The sequence below is a fragment of the Vanacampus margaritifer genome, chromosome 6 (genome assembly GCF_051991255.1).
Source record: "Vanacampus margaritifer isolate UIUO_Vmar chromosome 6, RoL_Vmar_1.0, whole genome shotgun sequence".
In the NCBI taxonomy this organism is placed as follows: Eukaryota; Metazoa; Chordata; class Actinopteri; order Syngnathiformes; family Syngnathidae; genus Vanacampus; species Vanacampus margaritifer.
Window position 1 is genome coordinate 19559048 of NC_135437.1, and position 17745 is coordinate 19576792.

General features: G+C 39.5%; 1 long non-coding RNA gene across 3 annotated transcripts in view; it reads right to left on the bottom strand.

Annotated features, from left to right (window-relative positions):
- LOC144053259 (uncharacterized) overlaps positions 1-17745 on the bottom strand; it is an 80965-nt gene that overhangs the window by 33725 nt on the left and 29495 nt on the right. For all 3 annotated transcript variants that reach the window (XR_013294371.1, XR_013294369.1, XR_013294370.1), the window contains one exon: positions 2375-2484. This is a non-coding gene — a long non-coding RNA (uncharacterized LOC144053259). The remainder of the gene's footprint in view (positions 1-2374; positions 2485-17745) is intronic.

A 17745-nucleotide genomic window follows, 5' to 3' on the forward strand; every position in this document is an offset into this window, starting at 1 on the left:
AACTGCAAATATGTACATCAACTGTAGTTTTAAGTTATAATATCATCATTCACCACTAGATGGCAATGTCTTCGTTGCGCTAACACCGAGTCTTATGCTACAACATGCAAAAAGGACCAACATAGTACTTCAATAACATGATTTTTTTTTAAATGAGTTGATAAAAAATACACAAAATGAAATTTGCACATAATATAAGTTTGCTGTTCAGCGGTTTTGTGCTGTTCTTGAATGGTCATTTTTATGCAAGACAGCCCTTAGCATTGAAAAATTTATTGTCAAAATGAAAAGCATGTATTTGAGCATATTTAAAATAGCATTTTTCTCAAAAATCTGCATGTGAGGAAGTGCGAGCTCCTAAGTGGCCCCCAGTAGCAGCACTGCTGAGAATTTGTGGCCCCCTCCAGCGTTTACCTTGCTGGGAATGGCTACAGCGTTACGGGTTTGCCTGAAACTACCTCATACGCTTTGAAACGATTTCACCATGAATCCACCTGGGAGGATGGGCTGCTTTCCTCCGGTCTTCCCCAGATGGCGGGGACGCCAAGATGGCACCGCTTGCTGTTTTTTTATGAGCTGCGCGTATACAAAAGCAAAACATCTGGATCCACCATGTGGCCTCTCCATTTGGCCGAGCCTCGTGCCTCCCTTAGCCAGATGCACCCAAACAACTGTGAGCTAAACACCATGAATGATTCATCCAGCAAAATGAGGCACAGCTCGCACCGGAGACCCGCCAGCCACTTTGATGGGAAATTTAACAAAGCTATGAATATGCACAAGGCAGTCAGCCTGCGTGAAGGCGATTTGTCAAATGATCTGTGTTGGCCGATTATAGACAGAGCTCCTGTGGTTAACTTGATTACAAAATAAGAAACTGAATGATTCAATGTCAAAATCATTCAATTATAGTCTCAGTCAAAATGTTTTGGTTTTTTTTCTCAGTCCCTTAACTAGCAGGACCAAAACATTAGAGCAGTGGAACTTTTCTCTCATGACCCATTATTTAAATCTCAAATAATTAACTTTGACAAGATATATATTAGTGCCATATTAACTATGGAGGACCAAAACTGCCAAAATAAAAAAAAATAAATAATGAATGAATAAATAAATAAATAAAAGTATATAAATGGAAATAAATGGAAATAAAAACTAAAATATATATATCTATAAATAAATAAAAGTAAAACACATTAAAAAAAAAAACATTGTTCACTGACCCACTCACTCGACCAATGAAAGGCAGTTTGCAACGGCGGAGTCCAACCCAAGACACGGTTCAGACCGCCCCCCTCATTTGAATAACATTTCGTCCTAACAGAGCATCTGCAGCATGAAATAAATAAATGTGAGAGCAGAGCGTTTTTTATTTATTGATTGATATTTAATTCTATTTATATATATTTATTGTATTTATTTCCACATTAATTTATATTTTTTGAATCTCGTTTTTTGTATTAATTTTGACTTTTATTTTATATATATATATATATATATAATATTTGTTGTTGTTGGTTTTATTTCCATTTATATAAATTTGTTTGTATTTAATTTTTGAATTATATTTTTTGTATCCGTTTTTATTTTCAGTTTTAGTTATTTGTTTATTTATTCATTCATTTATTTTTTTTTTTAGTTCTGGCAGTTTTGGTCCTCTCATTTGCTGCAAAAAGAAAAACACACAGCTGATGAGCACAGTGTATGGCATCGTGCGAACAAAGCAGTTTCAGACGTAAGCAAACCCACGTGAGGTGGTCACCGTCTAAACACAGCCCACTAAATGGAGCGTTGCTGAAGAAGGTCTGCGGAGGAATGTATCATCAGCACTCTGACTGCACGTTGTCGACTCAGCACCGATGCCAACCGCTGTCTAATGAGATGAGCTCTCACTGCTAATTAACCCGGTGCTCAATTCATCACCACACAACATGAAAACAGATGCTAAGTATCTCTGTAGAGATTGTATCTGACAAATTTAAAACGTCTTATTTTTTATGTATTAATTGGTAATCTGTGAAAATTGTGATGCAGGCATTTGTTCATATGTTTGGGGAAAAAAAGATGATGACTATACAGTACAGTACCAGCCACTTTTTTTTCCTGTATCAGTAATGGTCCCAATATTTAGTCCATGTCGCGTATATATGTAATCAATATGTAAGGTACAGTATTTGTTCGGTTCAATGAATTCACTGTTCCCTAGATCCTCGAGGTTCATTTACATTCTTATGGATTGCGAAATAATATTGACTGGCCAGGACTTGTGTTGACTCTGACTTATCAGCTTGATTGTTCTACGACTCTCTTATTATCCAGAGTTTATACTTGTGCGGTTTACTGAGCCTTCTCATTACCACCCAGAGACACTCACCGTCCAACAGGTCAGAAGACATCACAACAAGCCAACCGCCTGCATTAGTATTTCAGCCTAGTGGCTCCCAAAGGAGACTGAACGATCCTCGATGACAAGCTGTTTTGAAGCTAGAAAAAAAGAAAAGAAAGAGTAGAGCATTGTTATCTCTATTTTCAGAATGCATAATTATCCCTTGAGCAACATTCATATTAAAATGGATAGAAACGAAGGATTTAACCGGAAAAGCCCATCAAACTGAACCGAATCGTTCCACTTTGAAATATATCGAGATATGCATCCAATCGTCTTTTATTGGCACATTTACAGTCCTGACAAATTCATTCGAATGTATGCAAAATGACAACAAAAACAATTGCATCATACCCTCTCAAACTGAACCGTACCATATCGGATCATAATCCCAATTAGCCGAACTGAACCGAATCATTTTTCACCGGACGTGTTAAAAACCGTATCGTCTACACCTACTAGAAATTAATGTACAAATTTTATGTGAAATTGCCATTGTAATAAGGCATTTGAGTAATTGTCTTATTACAATTTTATACAATAGAATATGTGGGAGTCCACAGTCACAACTGGGAATGTGGCTCGATTTACTAATTCAACTACAATAGCGCTTTTCTTCCTTCATGCTTACTGCTTAGCATCCTCTTTACATTAATAAGTGGGCTACATTTTCATCAGTGCGAAGGTATTTTTGTGAGAAGCAAAACTGTTAACATTATTATTATTATTTTTTTTTTAAACCAAAAATAATCACAAGCAACATTTTGCTAGAAAGTCCTCTGGCGCAGCCGTCATGCTCCTTTAACTCACTGCTGCCCCGTGAGGATCAACCTGGTATTACGAGACAAAATGGATCAGCGCGAGCTTGTTCAGCTCTTTGCCCGCCATAGCCCCCACTCCACACCCCCCACCCCACCCCCACCTGACTTGACGCCACAAATGCCAGCTCTTGCACAATGAAAATCATGGTGAGTGGGTGTGATTACCCAGGAGGAGGAGAGCATAATGTTGGATGGCACTAAAAGCTAGCTAGGAACTGCCAATATGGATGTCATGCTGAAAGCTCAAAACATAGAGTAGGATAGAGGAAGGTGAAAATGACACACAAAGAGAGTTGCGATCCATATATGCTAATTAGCCATTTGATGGGATGCTAGCTACAAGTCTATTATTGTGTCACTTAATCTAGCATCAGTGTCCTGGTATTATGCCATAACAGAGTTTCGTTGTCCGTTTGTTTACATGGTGTCGACTATGCTAGTAGCTCAACTTAATGCGCATGTAAACGTAACAACAATGACGTTCGCGTTAACAAACATTAGGGTCATTTTAAATGTTAGAACAGTCTGTAATGACAGGGAAATTTGAGGCTCACCAAAAGGGAATCAAACATCAGACGGCCATTTTTGCGGCTTGTGTAAGTAACAATGCTTTGCACCGAGGGACACAGATGAACAGCTTTAGTGCCCTTGTATGAAAATGACATTGTGCCCTTCTGCTTGTATCTGAATTTGGTTTATTGCATTGATGGCAGCTTTCAATTTTCCCGTTCCCCTCGGTTTCAGGACTAAGCTGCGTAAAAAAAAGGATTAAGATTATGCTTTGAATGACTCATCACTTTAAACTACAGAGGGAGTTTACAGTTGGAAAAGGATTATGAATATTACAGAGTGAAATTTTTATTTTCCAATAGGTTTTGCTCCGCTTTATTGGTGAATCCAAAGCATACATAAAATTAAAAGATTACAGTAACATTTGAATATCTCCCTCATGATATGGCCGTCATTTGAATCACCTCTGACTAATATAAACAAACAATCGCACAGTCTGTAGTACAAGCAGACCTGTCACAGAGGGGGTGTGAAGGCACGGTGGGCAGAAGTCCACTTGCGATATTTCTTTGTGCACTCACACAAGAGAGTTGTCTAGCACAGGGGTGACCAAGTTCGGTCCTCGAGAGCCACTATCCAGCCTGTTTTCCATGTCTTCCTCCTTCAGCGCAGCTGATTCTAATGATCAGCTCATCAGCAAGCTTTGCAGAAGCCTGACAACGATCCTGATCATGAATCAGGTGTGTTAGTGGAGAGAAACATGGAAAACAGGCTGGATAGTGGCTCTCGAGGACCGAACTTGGCCACCCCTGGACTCTAGCATTCAAAAAAGCTGATTTACAAATTTACTGTATCAATAATTCTCCTAAATAGCTAACGAAACTAATATGTATGAAAACTGAAGTCTCTTAAATGAGGCGAGTTTCACACCTGGGCCTTTAGTGGGCACTTCATTGACCTAACCCACCTTTTAGGTCACAAAATTATGGAAGCGGTGAACTGCTAATCTGGAGTAAACATTTTTGTTCACTGAAGCAACCCCCTTTGCGCCCGGGCTATTTGACTGGATTTTGACAGGCCCACAGTGTTCTATTGCTATAAAAACACGGAACCTACCAAAAAAAAGATTAGAGTCTCTTCTTTCATTAGGGAAAGAAAAGTATATTTCTATTTGTTTCAGTTTTGCAGCAATTAGCATTAGAATATAGCTACGTTTCATTATTATTCATAAACCTGCTGAAAAGAGAAAATTGCTTGTTGCAACATGGCCCGTGTTGATCTCGTATACTCTGCTGCCACCTGCTGGACGTTTTTTGTAATAACTACCATTGCTTTAAGCAACCTCTTCAAGTCAGAGGCCGCATCAAAGCCTACACTTTAGCACAAAAAAAAAAAAACATTAAAAAATATATAAATCTGTTTTAGGGACCATGGCCATATTTAAAATAGAACATTTTTATACATTTTTGGGAGCAAATGAGTTCATTTCACTGCCACCAAAATGATGACTCTATTTCAACGTATGGTCAGATGGCATAAAAGACATCCGTCTGTGGGGGCTTGGGAGATTTATTGACTGGGTCGATGACCAGTAAGCACATGAATGGATCAATATCGTCACTCTCGGGGAACAATCTCCACTAAGATGACAATGTATTGACTTCTTAATAAGCGCTCATGTTTCAGGGGAGATAATCATTGCTGGAATTGGATCCTGTGTGTGTGTGTGATGTCTGCATGTGAGCAGTTGTTTATGCATGAATGAAAGGTCATGCGTGTATAACTGGCTGCTTAGAGGCGATGTGTCTCTACTTGTCATGCAGTATGCATGAAAGTCAATGTGTAGGTGTATACGTGTCAGGCTCCCGTTTATGATATTAGATCAAACATCTGTCTAGCTGTTAAATTCCACCTGCTTGAATTCAACCAAGCCCCTGAAAAGCAACATTCTTGGCCACCTACTAGATTTGTTGTCGTTTTTTTTATTTTGTGGTAATGGTCGTGGAAGGTAGTGACCTAGCCTGACAGACTGCCCCTTATAAATAATCGATCTACTTCTTGCAGGTACAGTATGTTGGGTGGGCGTCGTACAACTTTACAATGTTGGTGTTGTCCTGATTAGTATAGGAGTGTACTAGTGATACAACATTTAAACAACAAACAAATTTATACAACATTAAATGCAACCACAATCATCCTTATAATAAATGAAGTTGAATTGTTATTTTTTTCCCCCAGTGTCAACAGAATAAAAAAAAATGTCATGGTTGTGCTTTTTGATGACATTACTCGGTACTGTCGGAACGGATAATGATGGCAGAAACTTTCTTTCCACGGTTACATTTTTCGCATCACAATTTATGATGATCTTCACAGCAACACATTTACTGCCTTGTTTCAGTTGAATTGGGAAAAATTAAACAGCTCTAAAATGGCACTGACCGAGTTAAGCGACATGAATGCATACCTGACCTCCCTTAAATTGAACTAAATGGTCTTAAATTGTGTCGCTGGCTGCACTGATTCATTAAAAAAAGATAAGGAAAAAAAGACTTGAAAAACCCTAGTAGAGTTATTTTCACTCAGAAATTCGACGTAAATATTACAAGGAGAGTACGGAGTACATTTTACTAGTTTATCATTCACTCCCAGCCATTTTCACTGAAGCAACCCCCTTCGCTCCCGGCGGTTTTACTGGATTTTTGACCAATCAGAAAAAAATAATATTTATATCTGTTTCCGTTTTGCAGCAATTAGCATTAGAATATAGCTAAGTTTCATCATTATTCACAAATCCGTCAAATCAAAGAGCTTTTTGCAACATGGCTGTGGTTGATCTCTTATACTCTGCTGCCACCTTATAGCCGTTTTTGTAATAACTACTATTGCTTCAAGCATTCTATGCAGTTCAGAGGCTGGATCATAGCCGTCTGTATGAAAAGAACGTATAAATATGTCTTTGGGAGCATGGTGATATTTAAAATAGAACGTATTTATAAGCTTTTTGGAGCAAATGAGTTAAAAAAAAGCTACTTCAGAATTGAGGAACAAACTCAGCTTGGGAGCCAATCTACCACCTGAGCCATGCCACTCTTGCTTGCCTGCATTGCTGGTGTGTCCAAAAACTCTTTGAGGTACGGGGATTCCGACACCAGCAATATGCTTCTGATTAGTCACAGATACATTGCTCATGCTCAGGTGTTAGAGCGGCTGCCTCCCAAGTTGAAGGTCATGAGATTGTTCCTCAATGTTTGAGTAACATAAAAAAAAATGTAAATAGTAAAATGTATTCAATACTCTCCTTGTAAAATGTCCATAACATTTCTGAGTAAAAAAACTTTACTTGGAAATGTTCAAGTAAATGTTACTCTTTTCTTTTTTTACAGTGCTGAAATGAATTAGATTCACATTTGACGACAACGAATGAATAAGCATAACACCATAGCTATCAAATTCCAGATAGTTATTGATAATTAATTAATCCCAGCCATCTGTTGCAGACTATAAATTTAACTTGATTATCTAAAAAATTCACAGCTACGCTTAAAATCCTCGATTTGGAATATTACATTAAAATGTCAAAAGAATCAGCAGTGACATTTGGATTTTGGACAAAAACAACGGCATCTTCTGTTCTACCAGTACACTCCGCATGATCTCATTAAAATATTATGTGACTGACAGATGCATTTGCACCTAACTGAAAAGCAAATAGAACCCGGAGAGCAATTTTCCATCCTACTTGTGTCTACCTCATTGCAGTGTTCGGGGAGACAAGAGAGGCGAGAGGGCCCCGTGTTAAGTGTCTTATTAGTGGGAAATGACTGCAATGTCAGAGCAGCCCAAGCTGTCACAGTGCAGCCATCTTTAGAATGAGAAGCTCTTGTCGTGGATGGAATCACATTTTAATCCCTACCACATTATTACCGTGGTGACGAAGGTCAGCACTCAGGCGCATTTAAGCAGGAATAAACCCCCTTGAGAGCTTATGATAATGTGCTCCCTCAATGGGAAATATTGCTCGTATTTTAGTTTCAAGCTTTTTGTCGAATACGCCGCGGCTAATGAAGAGCCTAATGCAATGCAGCTGTGTGGGCCGCCATGGTAACCATGAATAATTCAGCCTACTTGTTCTTTGGTTTCCTGGTCTCAGGAGGGTTCTGCCTATATTGTCCATTATGACAGGCCATTATCCAGCCTTCAGCCTGCTCGCTCTCAGATGGCGCGCAGAGCCCATTTGTTACCCCTCTTGCCCCGAGTAACCTTCAACCAGCTGGAGAGAATGATTGAGACTATGCTGTTATATAAACATGAGAGCAAGAGGTGCGAGACGTTGGAAAAGGACGGCAACCCGGCGCGCCGGGGAATTCAAAGAGGTCCTCCCATTTCATTACATGTGCATATTACATCTGCCTCCAAAAGCCAGGAGTTGCACTTTGAATACAAAATGCACAAACACGCCACTTTTATATTTATGCTTGTCGTGGGTGTCTTGTTCCGATGCTTTGCAGTCATGTTGGAGTTGGACTACCACAGGGAAACATTTGGAATAATGTGACTATGAACAGTGCGCCGCTTTGTCTGCTGATCCACTCAGTTCAGTTCTAAGGCTTGTCTAACTACTTTGAAATTTTCAAATATGTTATCGGGAGTATAAATATCAAATAGCAACAGAGTGGAGTTGTGAAGGTAGAAATAAAATTATTCTGAAACACTAGTTGACCTATAAAATTTAAATGAGTCATTCCAGGGTCAGATCGTCATCATGCCATCTAAAAGTCCAAGCAGATGCGGTTGCACATTTGAAAGTGTTATCGTGACATAACTGTCTCACATTTCACAAGTATAAATAATCCAGCAATGTCATTTCAAACATACATTAATACCCATAAATTTGTAGCTTCAGTTTGATAACTGACAACACAAATAGCGACACTTCAGATGGCAGCTAGCAGCTAATGTTAGCAGTTGGCTAGCTTTGCGAATCCAGCATTTGAACTGCAGTACAGGCGAACTCTGATATAACTCTGATATATTCATATATGTACATACATATTTATAATTACTATAACTATATTTAAAATAAAATTATTTTAGACACCAAACGAGTACTTACATTTCAGTACTCAGTAATGATAACGCATTACTTCTTGCAATTGTGATGAAAATGCATTTTAACACACCTGCTCCCAATTCACACCTTGTAACACTAATGAGTCACATGATGCTAACTCTGCTCAATTTGAACATTTTCACTTCTACTCACTTTTGGTGCCAGGGTTTTAACAATTAAAATTATTCTTGAATATGGAATACATTTTGCGCAAAAATAACACCTCATAAAGTAGATATGGAATGATTTGATTCCACTTGACTGGGAGGTGCAGTAAACAGTATACAGTATACTATGTTCTGCTTCTGTTATTCACATCATGGCCTCCTAGGGGGCAGTGTGGTGAGCACATTCCGATAACACACATAGATTTGACGACCACAAAGAAGAATGGCATGGCAAAGCTAAAATAATGTAACTCATTTTTTGCGGAGTAGAATCATGAATATATGATTTTGAGTATTGTATACCATCTTTATGTATATGTTGTTGTGGTGTTTCTGTTGCATTCATATTTATCATTTAAAAGTTTGTACTGCAACACTGATGTTATTCGTTAGCCTGTCTATAGAGTTTTGCGTTATGTGTTAGCATTTTGCTAGCGGACTTTTGCAAGACTCTGAGTTAGCTTGAACATACAATATGGTAAAGTGGTATCCAGTGTTGCTTTTATGAGTATAGAGGTACGTTATCAGCACTGATACCAATACTGGTATCGCTTCTAGATGTATTTATATTACTGTAAACATGGGAGAATATTCTAAGCCATCTTTTGCCAGCAGGGAGCTCTGTTTGCGTTAAGTCAAATCTCCACTATTATTTGCTGCAAATTGAGGATCACAGGCTTAGGAATTAAAGAACAGAAGGTTTACAGAATACATTTGACTTGAAATGATTGGATTTGGTCTGGAGCGTAATCAATATTGGAGCGGCCAGTTGACGGGGCGTGATGCATTTGATCTAGTCATTAAGACAGAAGGGAAGCTCCGTGCCCCGCGACCTGGGCCATTCTCCAATCAATGTGTGCGATGGCTCTTAAATCAATGAGCGTGTTGCATCTCAGAGGCTCATCAGTGGACCGTCCCCTGAGAGCATGTGTAGAAAGCTGGAAAGAACAGAGGTGCGAGGAGAGAATAGAAGGTGAGGGAGGGTATTCCACTGTTAGCTATACTAACCTCTGTATTAATGACCGTGTGTCATTACCTGCATCAAAATGTTATCCAGTTCAGGTAATTGTAATTTAGAAACACAATGTAGCTGGTGATCTGAGCCTGGACCACCCTGAACCCGTGTCACGCTCTGGCTCAGCTGCTGTCACGCCTGATATTTAGCAGAGAGCTGAACAGAGACTGATGTTTGTGTTCTTGTGATTCCAGGCCAGCAATTCTCCCAAGGGCAGGCCACAGTAATCAGGGTCGTGATATCATCCCTGGGGTGGGAGGAGGAAGAAGCGGGGGCCGGTGGGGCTGATCCACGGGGCAGATATATTTATCTAGGTAATGAGAGCCCAAACACTGCGCGTCTGCGGGGAGGGCCGGGGACATGGCCTATTGCGCCGGGAGACCCACCGGTGCCATGGCAGCGCAGTCCCCGTGCTGCTCATTAAACTTCCATCAGCATGTGGTCACCATGTTCCTGCCTGGCCTCCAAAGTGCCTGTTATTAATTCATGAAAGCACAGCGCACATGTGATTGAGTCTGGTGAGCAGTGAAGCGGTGAGGCATGGGAGATGGGGGAAATATTGTCTGTGTCTGAACACCCAACCTTCCACAAACCCCCTCCCACGCCTTCCCTCTGGCGGTGCGGTCTTGAGAAAAAAAGCAGACACAGACATAGATACGCTATGTTGTGAAACATTAATAGCCTTAGTTGCAGTTTTCCTACAACTGGGAAGAGCAATGCAGGACGTGTGTGTGAGCACTTTTGTTAAAGTGGAAGTCAACCCAAACATTTTCTTTACAATATGTTCTATGCAGCCCCAGTAGTCTAAACACAACATTCTGATTAATATTGCATTTGTGGAATATGAATTAAGTGGCAAAATCCACCTGTTTTTATCCATCATATTTATATAGGAATGGACTATCAATAGGCCCTCGCAGCTGAAGCCAGAAAGCAGCCATCTTAAAGTTGCCACAGTTGCTGACAACTTATGTTTTTGTTTTTTCCCCCACTGAAAACATTGTTATCAGTGATGGGCTTTACTTTCATTTAATTTCTGATAACATGATCCAGATGAATCTCAGTTATAACATATTAAAGATAATTTTCTTAGCGATGCATGTAGCGCTTTTCCCAGGCTTATTTGTCTAAGTATGCGATACTTGGTGACATTTTCATAATAGAGACAGAAAATAATGTGAAAAAGCTGCGGTGAAATCAATGTATTCAAGTTACAGAGTGGCAACGTAAGATGGCCGCCGGTGGCTGTCGAGTAGGGATGAGAATTGATCAGATTTTTACGATTCCAATCCATTATCCATCTGTTTAACGATTTGATTCTTTATCGATTCTCTTGATTCTTTTTTCTTTATTTAAGCAGAACAAACAGGTAGTTTAGCATCCCCTTTATTTGATGTCTGTCTGTAAACAAGATACTACATGTTTAAAAGTAACATGAACTCACCTGAAAGAAAGGCCTTAATAGGTCAACGTTCTAGGACACCTCGATGGGGTGCCATGGGATCCCCAGAATAACCAAAAAATTGTTTATTTTTCTGCATAAATTTACAAACTACAACGTAGATTGTGGCAATACAATTAACTGAAGTCCAACTGCGAACTGTGCATCGTGTAATTCTGTAAACATGAATTATGCTAACAATTCTTTTGCAGGAAAATAAGCATATCTGCTTTTTCAGGAATGATATGAGATGTTTCTGGACATATGGTGTCTCCCGCTGTGCAGAACACCCTTTCAGATGGGGCGGAGGATGCATGCACACACAGTACACGTGCGTGATCCGTGATTGGTCGCTACCTGAGCCCTGAGCAACTGTGATGTCATTTTCACTCGGCAGCAAGTGGCAAAATGTCTCCCCCTGAGAAGGATAAAATGGGTGGATTTTGCCGCTTAATTTATATTCCACAAATGTTTCGACATGTGGGGGCAGAAACAAGATATTGTAAAAAAAAAAATATTTTTAAAAAATGAAAAAATTCTCCTTTAATGTATCTGAATCAGGATGCTCAGAAGCTCATTGGCTTTAGTGTGTTCAAAGGCTGGTGGAGGAGGTTGAGCATTGTTGAAGCATTTTGTGTGACTAGATAAACAAATGCGGTGTTGTTTGGGAATTATTGCATATACGTTGAGCCAGCTGCTTTTATCTTTGCTCCACAGACGTGCTTTCTTGTGCTGGGAATCCCCGCTTAAAACGGGAGACAGTAATTTGGCCTGGATATGGATTGCTGCAATTGAATTTAAAACATTAGCTCCGGGATAATAATGGTTGCTGCAGAGAAAATCTAGGAAATGCATTTGGTCGTTAGAGCATGGAGGGATGGGACTAATGGTGTGCGGGGGTGGGCTGGGGGTGGAGGCAGGAAAAGATGAAGACCATTTTTAGGATGAATGGGTTATTTCAGAGCGGCTGGGATGGGGGAGAGTGAGGGGAAGTGAACGAGAAGGGGAAGATGGCGACAGCGAGAGAGAGAGAGAGAAAGAGTGAGGGGTGCTACATGATTTCAAATTAACCATTATTGTAGGCTGTGACATGTATTATGTCTCCCGCGGCTGTGAATCTTGAGCTCATTTTCACGGAGGAGAAGCGAATATGAGTCCACTGTCACAGTCTGAATGCTTACAGCTGGCTTGAGCTCCTCATCTTAGGGCCAATTATAACTCCTCTTCCAGCAAATCCTGAGCTCTTGCAGGCAAATCTCGCCATGCATAGCTTATTGTTAGCATCACTCCATGTCCAATTAACAAAATGTTCCCTTCCATTCCTCTCGTCTCGTCTCGTCTCTGAAACTGGCCAGTGTTAAGCGGCAGAACCCTTTATCAACATAATGATCATGGCAGTTGTGATCATCATGTGCATGCACAGAATTGGATAAAAATCTTAGAGCAATTTCCATATGTGCGAACAAGTGGGAATTTAGTTATTCTAATTAGAAAAGCCATCAAGGGATAGTGTATCCCTACCTTGCCAGAACTGAAGACAAAGATATCATCTTAATTCCTTATGAAGAACTTCTCATAAATCATCACTTCATATCTTCTCCACCGACATTTATTCAGTCATTGTTTTACTCAGGCTCGTCTCGTAATTGCCAGCGCGAGGTACTAACGATTAGACGGAGAATGAAATTGATGTCCTGCAGAAGACGAAAGAATCGATGAGACAGTCAAAGAGAGACGTTTCATGACAGCAGCTCATGTTTACTTGACAAGCAGCGATAATAATGTGTTGCTGGCCCACCCCCGAGCATCTCTGTCAGATTCCATCGTCGTATAATTAATAAAAGAGGGCCAAAATGCTCCTCTCATATTTACTGCCATATTAACTGAAGGGTTTATGATATTGGACCAGTGTGCGTTGTCATTATCAGAAGAGGGAAATTGTTAACTGTGTGGTAATAATACAGAAAGATTTACGATGGTCGGATGTGAGAGAAGCCACAATTATTACCTATCATAAACTTGAGTTTGCATCAAGTATTCCTTTTTTATAACTAATAAACGATTATGTCCACATGGCCACCAAAGACAGTTTCTTTGCCATTTCATTTGATTTACATGTTCATCAAATTGTAATCATATTATTAAGTAATCATTTCGCCATTTACTTTTTGTACAAAATCTTGCTCAATTCGCATAATCTTTACACAACAAAATGCCACATGGGAAATAAACGTTATAGGAAGCTGCTAAGTCTTAGGCATTATTGAAGAGGACTTTCTTTCAGTATTGGAAACAGGGTGGCGGATAGGCCAAGTAAACATTTAATGATTTTGCAGAGGAACATTTGTTGGTATTAAAATTGTTAGTTGGTATCATTGCTTGGTGGGATTTATTTTTTAATGTCCTTAATTTTAACAAAGGAGACGTGTAAGGAAAATGGCTTGGACTACATGGGGACCGATATTAGATTCTGACAGAATGATAACTGTGAGCAAAAACATGGTGGGATTAAAATTACAGCTCTAAAATTACCTTCTTTGTTTTTTTTAACATTTGGGTGGGAAAAAAATCCAATTGAACACAAGCTATTTAATTTTTAAACAAAATATATACTATTTAGAATGTTAAGTTTGAATAATGTTAAAATTCTTCTTTTGTTTAAAATTTTCTTGGTAAGTCACAGTGTCCCATCACTGATGAACTATTTTTAGAACAGACCTGTGGGCTACTCATGTTGTCCTTGAGGCTAACTAGTACCCACTCACAGTTGGGTTTTTTTTCAGGACAATGCACGATAATCAGAATAAAAAGGCATTTGTGTTTGCAATATGTTGTCTTCTTGCTCCCTCTTCCTTCTGTTACGCATCGAAAAAGGGTATTAGAATAAATGTACATAAGTTATCCCATATTTACTCTTATAGTATTGCAGCTTCAAAAACAAGAACTGTGCCCTTATCACAAGATAGCGGCTGGAACATTTTGCAGTTGAACTGTTGAACTTTGACTGTTGAAACTTTCAGTGCCGAAGAAAAACACATCTACGTTATTATCTGCACAATGACTCATATTTGTGACGTCTCCCCTTTAGAGCAGCATTGGCTGTGTAACTACAGAATGCCCTGTAAAAAAAAAAAAAAAAAAAAAGAGGGCTTGGGAGAATGTGCTTCAGAGTACGTCTCTGTCCGTTCTCCTCGCGAGCAAAAATAATCATATAATAAATAAATAAATAACAAAAGTCTCTTCTCTTCCTTCCTTGTCTGTTGTTTATTAAAAGTTCTAGGTTGATTGAACCTGACAAAGGGGGAAACAGGTTAATTGGAGGCAATTAACTTAAAAAAGGTGGCTCATTTACTCAACTTTGCAATCAGCCAATCGCATTTGGTTCAACAAAAAACGTTCTATTTTAAATGTTTTAAGTGTCCCAAAGATATATTTATATGTTTTTTTTTATGCTAGAGCATACAGGAGGCTATGATGCAGCCTCTCAAGAAATGGTCAGCAGGCCAGCAGGTGGCAGCAGAGCAAAAGAGATCAACCAGGGCCATGTTGGCAAAAAAATAATTTACTCACATTTCTAAATAGATTTAAATAGAATAGTATACAAATACAATTTGTTTTCCTGATGAAATAAGAAACTCTAATGCATCTTTTGGTAGGTTCCATGTTTTTATAGCAATAGAACACAATATTCTGCGGACCTTGCAGAATCAGTCAAAATCCAGTAAAACAGCCGGGAGTGAAGGGGATTGCTTTTGTGAAAATGGCTGGGAGTGAATGAGTTAAACATTCCCTCCAAAAAAGAAAAGAGCTCATTTCTGATGACAGGCAGTATTGGCGATTATTGAAACTTTTTTAAAACCACGCTAAACGTCAAAGCGGTATCAGCCCATGTCTTATTGGGACATCACATGTTCATTCAACAGATCCTCCTTCAAGAGTAAATTGGATTCTGAGGTAGGCACAACATGTACCTGCTCGCCATCTGTGTCACAGGAGAAACAATAGGCAGTGTACCACTTGCTTCAACAGCCCATTAGGTTTAGTAGCAAGTAAGCAAGTACTAACCTATTATGTCCCACCAGGGGAACAGATGGCACGGCCCCAAAAGTACAAGGTGTGTGCTTTTATGCGCATTCACCACGGGGCCACATCGCATTTCCATTAATGAATATGTTCCAGATTTAACGCATTAGATTCATCATGAGTGAAAACCTGGGGTGAAATATTGAGGTTAAAGAAAAGTTTGAGGACTGGCCTAATCAAAAATAAATAAATAAATAGGGTCAGACTGGCCTCGATGTGTCACGTGAAAGATCATGGAACTGTTTTATGATCTACATCACATTTATGTTTCATCCCAGTTTCCACAAATCTAAATGTGTCAGTCATGACATGACGTTACAAACGAGTATACCAATTCTGTACCATTACTTTTCAGAGTAGCTATGAGAGTGAAACAGGTTTGACAGACAATAATTGCTTAATCGTTACCTTTGATTACCAAATTAATGTCAGGGTTATAGGTAGCACTGTCTACAGTCCTTCTGTTTGTTGAATTCATTGGCAGATTAGCACCGTGGTGTGACGACACACTAATAGCTGCACTGCCATCTGTCAACATTTGAGGATTATGGCTTACCCTCTGAAATGATAACTTCAAGAACTCACCTGATGCACCTCATACTTATTGGAATGTCTGCAGATGGTAAAAAGAAAGCCGTTGAGAAGTCATTTTAATAAACCCCCAAATGATCAGGCAAGAGGCAAGGTACACCCCGACCATATATCTAGCAGTAAAAATCACATAATCTCCTTAACAGAGGCAGAATACAGAAGGCGCTGGTGCGTAAGTGTTGATATGGGAGCTGCCCTCTTCGAATTCAACCGCGAAGAAACGATGATAAACCTTCCCGGAATGATTTTTTTTTTTTTAATCAAAGGTGATGTGAGAGTTAATTCGCAAGATGGGAGGACGAGGCAGTGAGAGCCTGAGAGCACGGCTCTTCGGGCCTCTTCACTGGTAATTTAACTGCCGTATGTGAGGATACGCATACATCAACGTGCGGCACCTCGCCACTTGAAATTGACTGTGAGAATATGCGACAGTGTGTCACTGGGTGTCGTTCAGCTACTGAGCAGAATGTTGGCTAGGGATCTGCAAAATGAGCCTTCGGAATATTACTTTATGAAAGATGTCTCTAGGTTTAGAGTTATTTGTTTTCATCAAGCATGGATCATCACTGTTAGTCGGTAGAAACCGAAGGGGTAGGTACATTAAACCCTTTTCCATTGTCGGTTTGTGAGTTGTTGTTTTTTTTGCAGTTAATAACTCTATTTTGGTGTAACTTTTTTTAATATTGGGTGTAAAAATGTAATTTGAACAAACAAAACAGGAATTACTGTATTTCAGCACAGTCTAGTTTTGCTATAATAATAACATGGAACCTACCAAAAGAAAGATTAAAGTCTCTTCTTTCAGCAGGATCTTTTTTCTGCTTCCGTTCTGCAGCAATTAGCATTAGAATATAGCTAAATTTCATTATTATTCACAAATCTATTTAGAATTGTAAGTAATTGAGGTTTTTTTCAACATGGCCCTGGTTGATATATTTTTGCTCTGCTGCCACCTGCTGGCCGTTTGTGTAATAACTACCATTTCTTAAACCGTTAGTTGCAGTTGAGAGGCTGCATCAAAGCCTTCTATATGTTCTAACATAAGAAAAACATTTAAACAAACATATAAATACGTCTTTGGGACACTTAAAATCTATTATATTTATACGTTTTTGGGAGCAAATGAGTTAAATATTTTTCAAAGAATTAAGTACCGTAAGTGCTATGAAATTATGTCTATAGAGTATTTAAATGGTCTAAACATCGCGGGGGCCTTGTATATTATTTTAATCACAACATTAGGATGCGTCTTGTTCCCACTACACTTCTTGGTTTGCTAATTGGCTTCTAAAGTGAGAGAATCTGGTTTGCTGTGGTGAGAATCTTCCTCTCACACTTGGAGCTAACTTCAACTTGATCTTCGCTCTGGGCTCCTGCCAGCTGCTCTTTGCTCTTACAGCCTGAGACTTCATTCCTTGGGGAAAAGAATTCCTGTCGAGCTCTTTACTCTGCAATCAAAATGGACGGGGTCAAGCTAACCCCCCCTCAAGGGGTACCCTGGCATGCTCAATAGCCTCAGATCGTCATGCGCCGCACGCGTGTTGAAGGAGGATCATTTGAGCATGTCTGCAAGCACACAGTGAGCATGCCCCGTCTGTAAGGGTTCACAGCTTACACT